Source organism: Salvelinus namaycush, chromosome 26, assembly GCF_016432855.1.
Source record: "Salvelinus namaycush isolate Seneca chromosome 26, SaNama_1.0, whole genome shotgun sequence".
In the NCBI taxonomy this organism is placed as follows: domain Eukaryota; kingdom Metazoa; phylum Chordata; class Actinopteri; order Salmoniformes; family Salmonidae; genus Salvelinus; species Salvelinus namaycush.
Window position 1 is genome coordinate 9,677,105 of NC_052332.1, and position 8,811 is coordinate 9,685,915.

Below are 8,811 nucleotides of genomic sequence, written 5' to 3' on the forward strand. Positions count from 1 at the left end.
AATGCCAAGCATTTGAAGGCGCATGCCATGCCCATGCCGCACACACACACACACACACTTCAGCCACATAGCACGCGCGTAAAGCCCCCCCCCCCCCCCCCCCCCCCCCCCCAAACACACACACATACGGCAAGGCATGTAGTGCATGTATTATAATACTTTATGTACTGTATTTATGTATGTATTCAGGTGTTGATTGAAATCTCTCTCCCACTGGAAGTAATGTTTTCTGCATCTATATAAAATATGGTCCTCTGAGTGGGTCTGCCGTCATGTCAGACTCATAGACCTTCTATATTTTTGCATTTAAATGACTCTCCCTTCCTGACACGCCGATCCAGGCTTCATCTCAACCCTCAGGATTCCCCAATAGGCGGGCTACGGCCCCCCAAGTTTTCTGAGCAAAAACAATGAATGTATATCTTTTTTATAATTGTCGTTGTTGGAAATGAAATACTGTAAAATCAGAAGGAAATCAGCTCAAAGTGATTTTAATTGACGAAATCTGTTCTAAAGTATTCCCACACATAAATAGAGAGACATATGTGATCGTATCCCAATGTAATCAATGTTTGAAATTATTTTGTTTTTGTGAAATACTATATCTGTTTGGGATTTTTGCTGTCAATTTGCCGCGTACAAATTATTTATAACTATATTCCAGCCCCCCGACCATCTGCTCAACGAAAAAGCGTGCCACGGCTTAATGTAATTGGGGTCCCCTGCTCTAAAATAACATAATCCCTTCTCCGCTCCTCGTGATCGATGCCCGGGCCTGCTGTCAGAAGTCTGGAGTTTAGTCTACTATTTGAAATATTTCTCTTCATTTCCTCTCTCCCTTCCTCCTCAGTCTCCCTATCTACCTTCATTTATCTCTCCTCCTCCTCCCTCCATCCCTCTCTCCCACTCTACCAGAGAGAGGGAGCATCATTAGGGAGAGTGGTCTGTGTGAGTTCCCGCTATACATATTGTGTTGTCTGGATCTCAAGGCTGGAGAGATTTAAAGCCTATTTTACAAGACAGGGGCCGCATTACTATTACTTTACTCTATTCGGTCTCTCTCTCTGTCTTTCTGCTCTCTTCCTCTCGCTGCTCACTCTCTATCCCCATATCCTATCGCTCTGTCATCCATTTCTCTCTTCTTAACCCACCCACTCTCTCTCCCTCAAACCTTCTCTCTCTCCCTTTCTCTCTCTCTCCCCCCTCCCACTGTCTTACCCTGCCCCCCCCTTCTCTCTCTCTCCCTTTCTCTCTCTCTCCCCCCTCCCACTGTCTTACCCTGCCCCCCCTCTCTCTCTCCCTTTCTCTCTCTCTCCCCCCTCCCACTGTCTTACCCTGCCCCCCCTTCTCACTCTCCCTTTCTCTCTCTCTCCCCCCTCCCACTGTCTTACCCTGCCCCCCTTCTCTCTCTCTCCCCCCTCCCAATGTCTTACCCTGCCCCCCCCCTTCTCTCTCTCTCCCTTTCTCTCTCTCCCCCCTCCCACTGTCTTACCCCCCCTTCTCTCTCTCTCCCTTTCTCTCCCCCCTCCCACTGTCTTACCCTGCCCCCCCTTCTCTCTCTCTCCCTTTCTCTCTCTCCCCCCCTTCCACTGTTTTACCCTGCCCTGCCCCCCCCCCCCCCCCTTCTCTCTCTCTCTGACCAGACAGGGTTGGACAACAGGGGACAACAGGGGAATGGAAGCCAATTTCACACGTCGCCTAGTACTACTAATACCACTCAGAACAACAACACAATCCACCTCAAGAGAGGAAAGGAGAGAGGGATGGGGAGAGTAGAGGAGAGAGAGGGATGGGAAGTGAAAGGAAGTGGAGGAGGCGAGTGGGCGGGAGGGAAATAATGGAGACGAGGAGGGGAAACAAGGGGAGGGGGAAAGAGAAGTAATGGAAAGTTACAAAGAGGGGTATTATAACTCATGTGGGATAGACTAAAACAAACATTTCATCCTCCAGACAAACCCTTGGCACATAGGTCTCCAAATCTGAATGTACAAAAGAGCGATGGAGGGAGTGAGAAAGAAAGATGAATGTGAGAAAGAGAGATGGAGGAGTGGGGTGAACACCTAAGTACCTGGAACCTTAGGTTAGTCTCTCAGTGTGGCGTTCGTCGTATGGAGGAAGAGAGGAGCACCAAGGCGCAGCGTGAAAAGTATCCATTTTAATAGAATACGTTAAACAAACAAACAAAATAATGATAAACGAGAATAACACGAAACGAAACAGTTCTGTCTGGTGCAGACACACAAAGACTGAAAATAACCACCCACAAAACCCAACAGAAAACAGGCTACCTAAATATGGTTCCCAATCAGGGACAACGATTGACAGCTGCCTCTGATTGAGAACCATATCAGGCCAAACACAGAAAACCAACACAGAAATAGAAAACATAGATTACCCACCCAACTCACGCCCTGACCACACTAAAACAAAGAAAATACAAAAGAACTATGGTCAGAACGTGACAGTACCCCCCCCCAAGGTGCGGACTCCGGCCGCAAAACCTGAACCTATAGGGGAGGGTCTGGGTGGGCATCTGTCCGCGGTGGGGGCTCTGGCGCAGGACGTGGACCTCACTCCACCATAGTCTTTGTCCGCTTTAGTGGCCTCCTATGAACGGCGACCCTCGCCGCCGACCTTGGCCTGGGAACCCAACTAAAGGGCCCCACTGGACTGAGGGGCACCTCCGGACTGAGGGGCAGCTCCGGACTGAGGGGCAGCTCCGGACTGAGGGGTAGCTCAGGACTGAAAGGCAGCTCCGGACTGAAAGGCAGCTCCGGACTGAAAGGCAGCTCCGGACTGAGGGGCAGCTCCGGACTGAGGGGCAGCTCCGGACTGAGGGGCAGTTCCGGACTGAGGGACAGCTCAGGACTGAGGGGCAGCTCCTGACTGGCGGGCGGCTCTGGCAGCTCCTGACTGGCGGGCGGCTCTGGCAGCTCCTGACTGGCGGGCGGCTCTGACAGCTCCTGACTGGTGGGCGGCTCTGACAGCTCCTGACTGACGGGCGGCTCTGGCGGCTCAGGACAGACGGGCGGCTCTGACGGCTCAGGACAGACGGGCGGCTCTGACGGCTCAGGACAGACGGGCGGCTCTGACGGCTCAGGACAGACGGGCGGCTCTGACGGCTCAGGACAGACGGGCGGCTCTGACGGCTCAGGACAGACGGGCGGCTCTGACGGCTCAGGACAGACGGGCGGCTCTGACGGCTCAGGACAGACGGGCGGCTCTGACGGCTCAGGACAGACGGGCGGCTCTGACGGCTCAGGACAGACGGGCGGCTCTGACGGCTCAGGACAGACGGGCGGCTCTGACGGCTCAGGACAGACGGGCGGCTCTGATGGCTCAGGACAGACGGGCGGCTCTGACGGCTCAGGACAGACGGGCGGCTCAGGCGGCGCTGGACAGACGGGCAGCTCAGGCGGCGCTGGACAGACGGGCAGCTCAGGCGGCGCTGGACAGACGGGCAGCTCAGGCGGCGCTGTACAGACGGGAGCAGGAACAGGGCATACTGGACCCTAGAGGCGCACAGTAGGCCTGGTGCGTGGTGCCGGAACTGGTGGTACCGGGCTGGGAACACGCACCTCAAGGCTAGTGCGGGGAGCAGGAACAGGGCATACTGGACCCTGGAGGCGCACAGTAGGCCTGGTGCGTGGTGCCGGAACTGGTGGTACCGGGCTGGGGACACGCACCTCAAGGCGAGTGCGGGGAGAAGGAACAGGGCATACTGGACTGCCGAGGCGCACTATAAGCCTGGTGCGTGGTGCCGGAACTGGTGGTACCGGGCTGGGGAAACGCACCTCAGGGCAAGTGCGGGGAGGAGAAACAGGGCGTACAGGGCTCTGGAGACGCACAGGAAGCCTGGTGCATGGTGTTGGCACTGGTGGTACTGGGCTGGGGACACGCACCTCAAGGCGAGTGCGGGGTGCTGGAACTGGAGGCCTGGTTCGTGGCGCCGGCACCGGAGGACTGGTGCGAGGGGCTGCCACAGGAGAGCTGGTGCATGGGGCTGCCACAGGAGAGCTAGTACGTGGGGCTGCCACAGGAGGTGCAGGACTAGGGAGGTGCACAGGAGGCCTGGTGCGTGGGACTGGCACTGTCATTACCAGACGGTTAGCACGCACCTCAGGACGAGTATGGAGAGCTGACTCAGGTAACATCAAATCCCGGACACGCTCCGTCGGGCGGATGTCGTGCCTCATGCACCAACACAGCAACTCCCTCATTTCACTCTCCTCCAATTTCCCCATTAATTCCTTCACAGTCTCTGCTTCACTCCCCTTGCTCACCTCCAATTCCACCCCGACTGGCTCTGGTTCCATCTTCAGCTCCTCACGGTAAGCACGGGAAGTTGGCGCAGGTCTCCTACCTGAACTCGCCACACTCCCCGTGTGCCCCCTCGCAATACATTTTTGGGGCTGCCTCTCAGGCTTTCATCCGCGCTGCCGAGCTAGCTCCTCATAATGCCGCCTCTCGGCTTTCGCTGCCTTCAGCTCTGCCTTGGGGCAGCGATATTCACCCGGCTGTTCCCATGGTCCCTTGCCGTCTAATATTTCCTCCCAAGTCCATTTCTCCACAAAGCGATGTTCCTTCCTTTCACGCTGCTTGGTCCGGTTGTGGTGGGTTATTCTGTCACGTTCGTCGTTTGGAGGAAGACAGGAGGACCAAGGCGCAGCGTGATACGAATACATTCTTCTATTTATTTAACACGAAACGAAGAACACTTAAACAAACTAACCAAAACAACAAAACGAACGTGAAGCTATATATATAAAGTGCAGACACAGGCAACTTACACATAGACAATAACCCACGAAATACCCAACGGAATATGGCTGCCTAAATATGGTTCCCAATCAGAGACAACGATAAACAGCTGCCTCTAATTGAGAACCAATCTAGGCAACCATATACATACAAACACCTAGACAAGTAAACACCCCATAAACATACAAAACCCCTAGACAAGACAAAACACATACATCCCCCATCTGTAAAGTACTCTAAATACCCCAGTTCATGTATTTAAGTTAAAAAGAATACAAGATGGAAATTGCTGACACCATTCAAACCAATGAGGGTTTGGAAATGTAAAGTAAATTATCTTCGAATCACCTTTTTGCAGATAGAACCTTATAGTCCCAAGCTCTCGACTTGCAGAAACCACGCCAAGGTGCATTGAAGCTGTTCTGGTGGCTTGTGGTGGCGCAACGCCTTATTAAGACACTTTCTGTGGGTGTTTCCTTTATTTTGTCAGTTACACTGAGTATACCGAACATTAGGAACACCTTCCTAATACTCTTGACACAAACCAGTGTGCCTGGCACCTACTACCACGTTCAAAAGCATTTCAATCTTTTGTCTCGCCCATTCATGGCACATATACACAATCCGCGTCTCAAAGGTCTCAAGGCTTACAAATCCTTCTTTAACCCGTCTCCTCTCATTCATCTACAATGATTGTGATTGAAGTGGATTTAACAGGTGACATCAATGAGGGATCATACCTTTCACCTGGATTCACCTGGTCAGTCTATGTCATGGAAAGAACAGGTGTCCTTAAAGTTGTTCAACTGTTTTTTGTACACTCAGTATATACAGTTAAAGTCAGAAGTTAACATGCACTTAGGTTGGAGTCATTAAAACTCGTTTTTCAACCACTCCACACATTTCTTGTTAACAAACTATAGTTTTGGCAAGTTGGCTAGGACATCTACTTTGTGCGTGACAAAAGTACTTTTTCCAAGTTGTTTCCAGACAGATTATTTCACTTAGAATTCACTGTATCACAATTCCAGTGGGTCAGAAGATTACATACACTAAGTTGACTGTGCCTTTAAACAGCATGGACAATTCCAGAAAATTATGTCATGGCTTTAGAAGCTTCTGATAGGCTAATTGACATCATTTGAGTCAATTGGAGGTGTACCTGTGGATGTATTTCAAGGCCTACCTTCAAAGTCAGTGCCTCTTTGCTTGACATCATTGGAAAATCAAAAGAAATCAGCCAAGACCTCAGAAAATAAATTGTAGACCTCCACAAGTCTGGTTCATCCTTGGGAGCAATTTCCTGCGTTGTCTTGGCTGTGTGCTTAGGGTCGTTGTCATGTTGGAAGGTGAACCTTCGCCCCCAGACAGGTCCTGAGAGCTTTGGACCTTGTTTTCATCAAGGATCTCTCTGTACTTTGCTCCGTTCATCTGTCCCTCGATTCTGAATAGTCTCCCAGTCCCAGCCGCTGAAATACATCCCCACAGCATGATGCTGACACCACCATGCTTCACCGTAGGGATGGTGCCAGGTTTCCTCCAGACGTGACGTTTGCCATTCAGGCCAAAGAGTTCAATCTTGGTTTCATCAGATCAGAGAATCTTGTTTCTCATGGTCTGAGTCCTTTAGGTGCCTTTTGGCAAACTCCAAGCAGGCTGTCATGTGTCTTTTACTGAGGAATGGCTTCCGTCTGGGCACTCTACAGTAAATGCTTGATTGGTGGAGTGCTTCAGAGATAGTTTTCCCATCTCTACAGAGGAACTCTGGAGCTCTGTCAGAGTGACCATCAGGTTCTTGGCTCCCGATTGCTCAGTTTGGCCGGGCGGCCAGCTCTAGAAAAAGTCTTGGTGGTTCTAAACTTCTTCCAATTAAGAATGATGGAGGCCACTGTGTCCTTGGGGGCCTTCAATGCTGCAGATTTTTTTTGGTACCCTTCCCCAGATCTGTGCCTTGACACAATCCTGTTTTGGAGCTCTACGGACAATTCCTTCGACCTCATGGCTTGGTTTTTGCTCTGTTTTCACTTTGTCATTATGGGGTATTGTGTGTAGATTGATGAGGGAAAAAAAATATTCATTCCATTTTAGAATAAGGCTGTAATGAACAAGATGTGGAAAAACTCAAGGGGTCTGGTACTCATTCCAGAGTTTTAAATTATTTTTTCTATTTTCTGCATTGTAGAATAATAGTGAAGACATCAAAACTATGAAATAACACATATGGAATCATGTAATAACCAAAAAAGTGTTAAACAAATCAAAATATATTTTATATTTGAGATTCTTCAAAGTAGCCACCCTTTGCCTTGATTACAGCTTTGTACACTCTTGGCATTCTCTCAACCAGCTTCATGAGGTAGTCACCTGGAATGCATTTCCAACAGTCTTGAAGGAGTTCCCACATATGCTGAGCACTTGTTGGCTGCTTTTCCTTCACTCTGCGGTCAACTCATCCCAAACCATCTCAATTGGGTTGAGGTCGGTGATTGTGGAGGCCAGGTCATCTGATGCAGCACTCCATCACTCTCCTTCTTGGTCAAATAGCCCTAACACAGCCTGGTGGTGTGTTTTGGGTCATTGTCCTGTTGGAAAACAAATTATAGTCCCACTAAGCGCAAACCAGATGGGATGGCGTATCGCTGCATAATGCTGTGGTAGCCATGCTGGTTATGTCTGCCTTGAATTCTAAATAAATCACAGACAGTGTCACCAGCAAAGCACCCCCACACCTCCCCATGCTTCACGGATGGAACCACACATGGGGAGATCTTCCATTCACCTACTCTGCGTCTCACATAGACACGGAGGTTGGAACCATCAGGCAAAATGACAGATTTCCACCGGTCTAATGTCCATTGCTCGTGTTCCTTGGCCCAAGCAAGTCTCTTCGTATTATTGGTGTCCTTTAGTAGTGGTTTCTTTGCAGCAATTCAACCATGAAAGCCTGATTCACACAGTCTCCTCTGAACAGTTGATGTTGAGATGTGTCTGTTACTTGATCCCTGTGATGCGTTTATTTGGGCTGCAATTTGAGGTGCAGTTAATTGCTGATTTCTGAGGCTGGTAACTCTAATGAACTTATCCTCTGCAGCAGAGCTAACTCTGGGTCTTCCTTTCCTGTGGCTGTCCTCATCAGAGCCAGTTTCATCATAGCGCTTGATGGTTTTTGCGACTGCACTTAAAATAAACTTTTAAAGTTCTTGACATTTTCCGTATTGACTGACCTTCATGTCTTAAAGTAATGATGGACTGTAATTTCTCTTTGCTTATTTGAGCTGTTCTTGCCATAATATGGACTTGGTCTTTTAACAAATAGGGATATCTTCTGTATACCACCCCTACCTTGTCACAACACAACTGATTGGCTCAAACGCATTAACTTCTTTGGGATAGGTGGAGCGCTAGCGTTCCACCTCGACAACATCTGGTGAAATTGCAGAGCGCAAAATTCAAAATACAAAAATCGTCATATTAAACATTCATGAACATACAAGTGTCGTACATCGTTTAAAAGCTTAACTTCTTGTTAATTAATCCAACCGTGTTGTCAGATTTCAAAAAGGCTTTACGGCAAAAGCATACCATGCGATTATCTGAGGATAGCACCCCTCACACAAAATAATTAAAACATTTTCCAAACCAGCAGAGGCGTCACAAAAGTCAGAAATAGCGATAAAATAAATCACTTACCTTTGAAGATCTGTCAGGACCCGGTGCGAGAAACAGTCACTAATAATCGTCAGAACCCAGAAGATGAGGCAGACACAGCAGTACTAGAGATGGTGGTTTAATTAAAGAACAAAATCTTCAGGCAAAGAAACTAAATCCACAATGTCCAAAAATAAAGCCAAGAGGCACAAAATGGAAATCCTCCAAAATACAAAAGAACCTCCACAAAGTGGTAAAAAACAGCAGGGAAAAAACAAACCTCAAAAGACTACTCAAATAATACACAAGAACTAACCAGAGAACCTCTGGAAAATCCAACAAGAGAAATATCTATATAAAACAAGGCTTGGGCTGGGGCTGGGTGCTAACTTACAAACACTG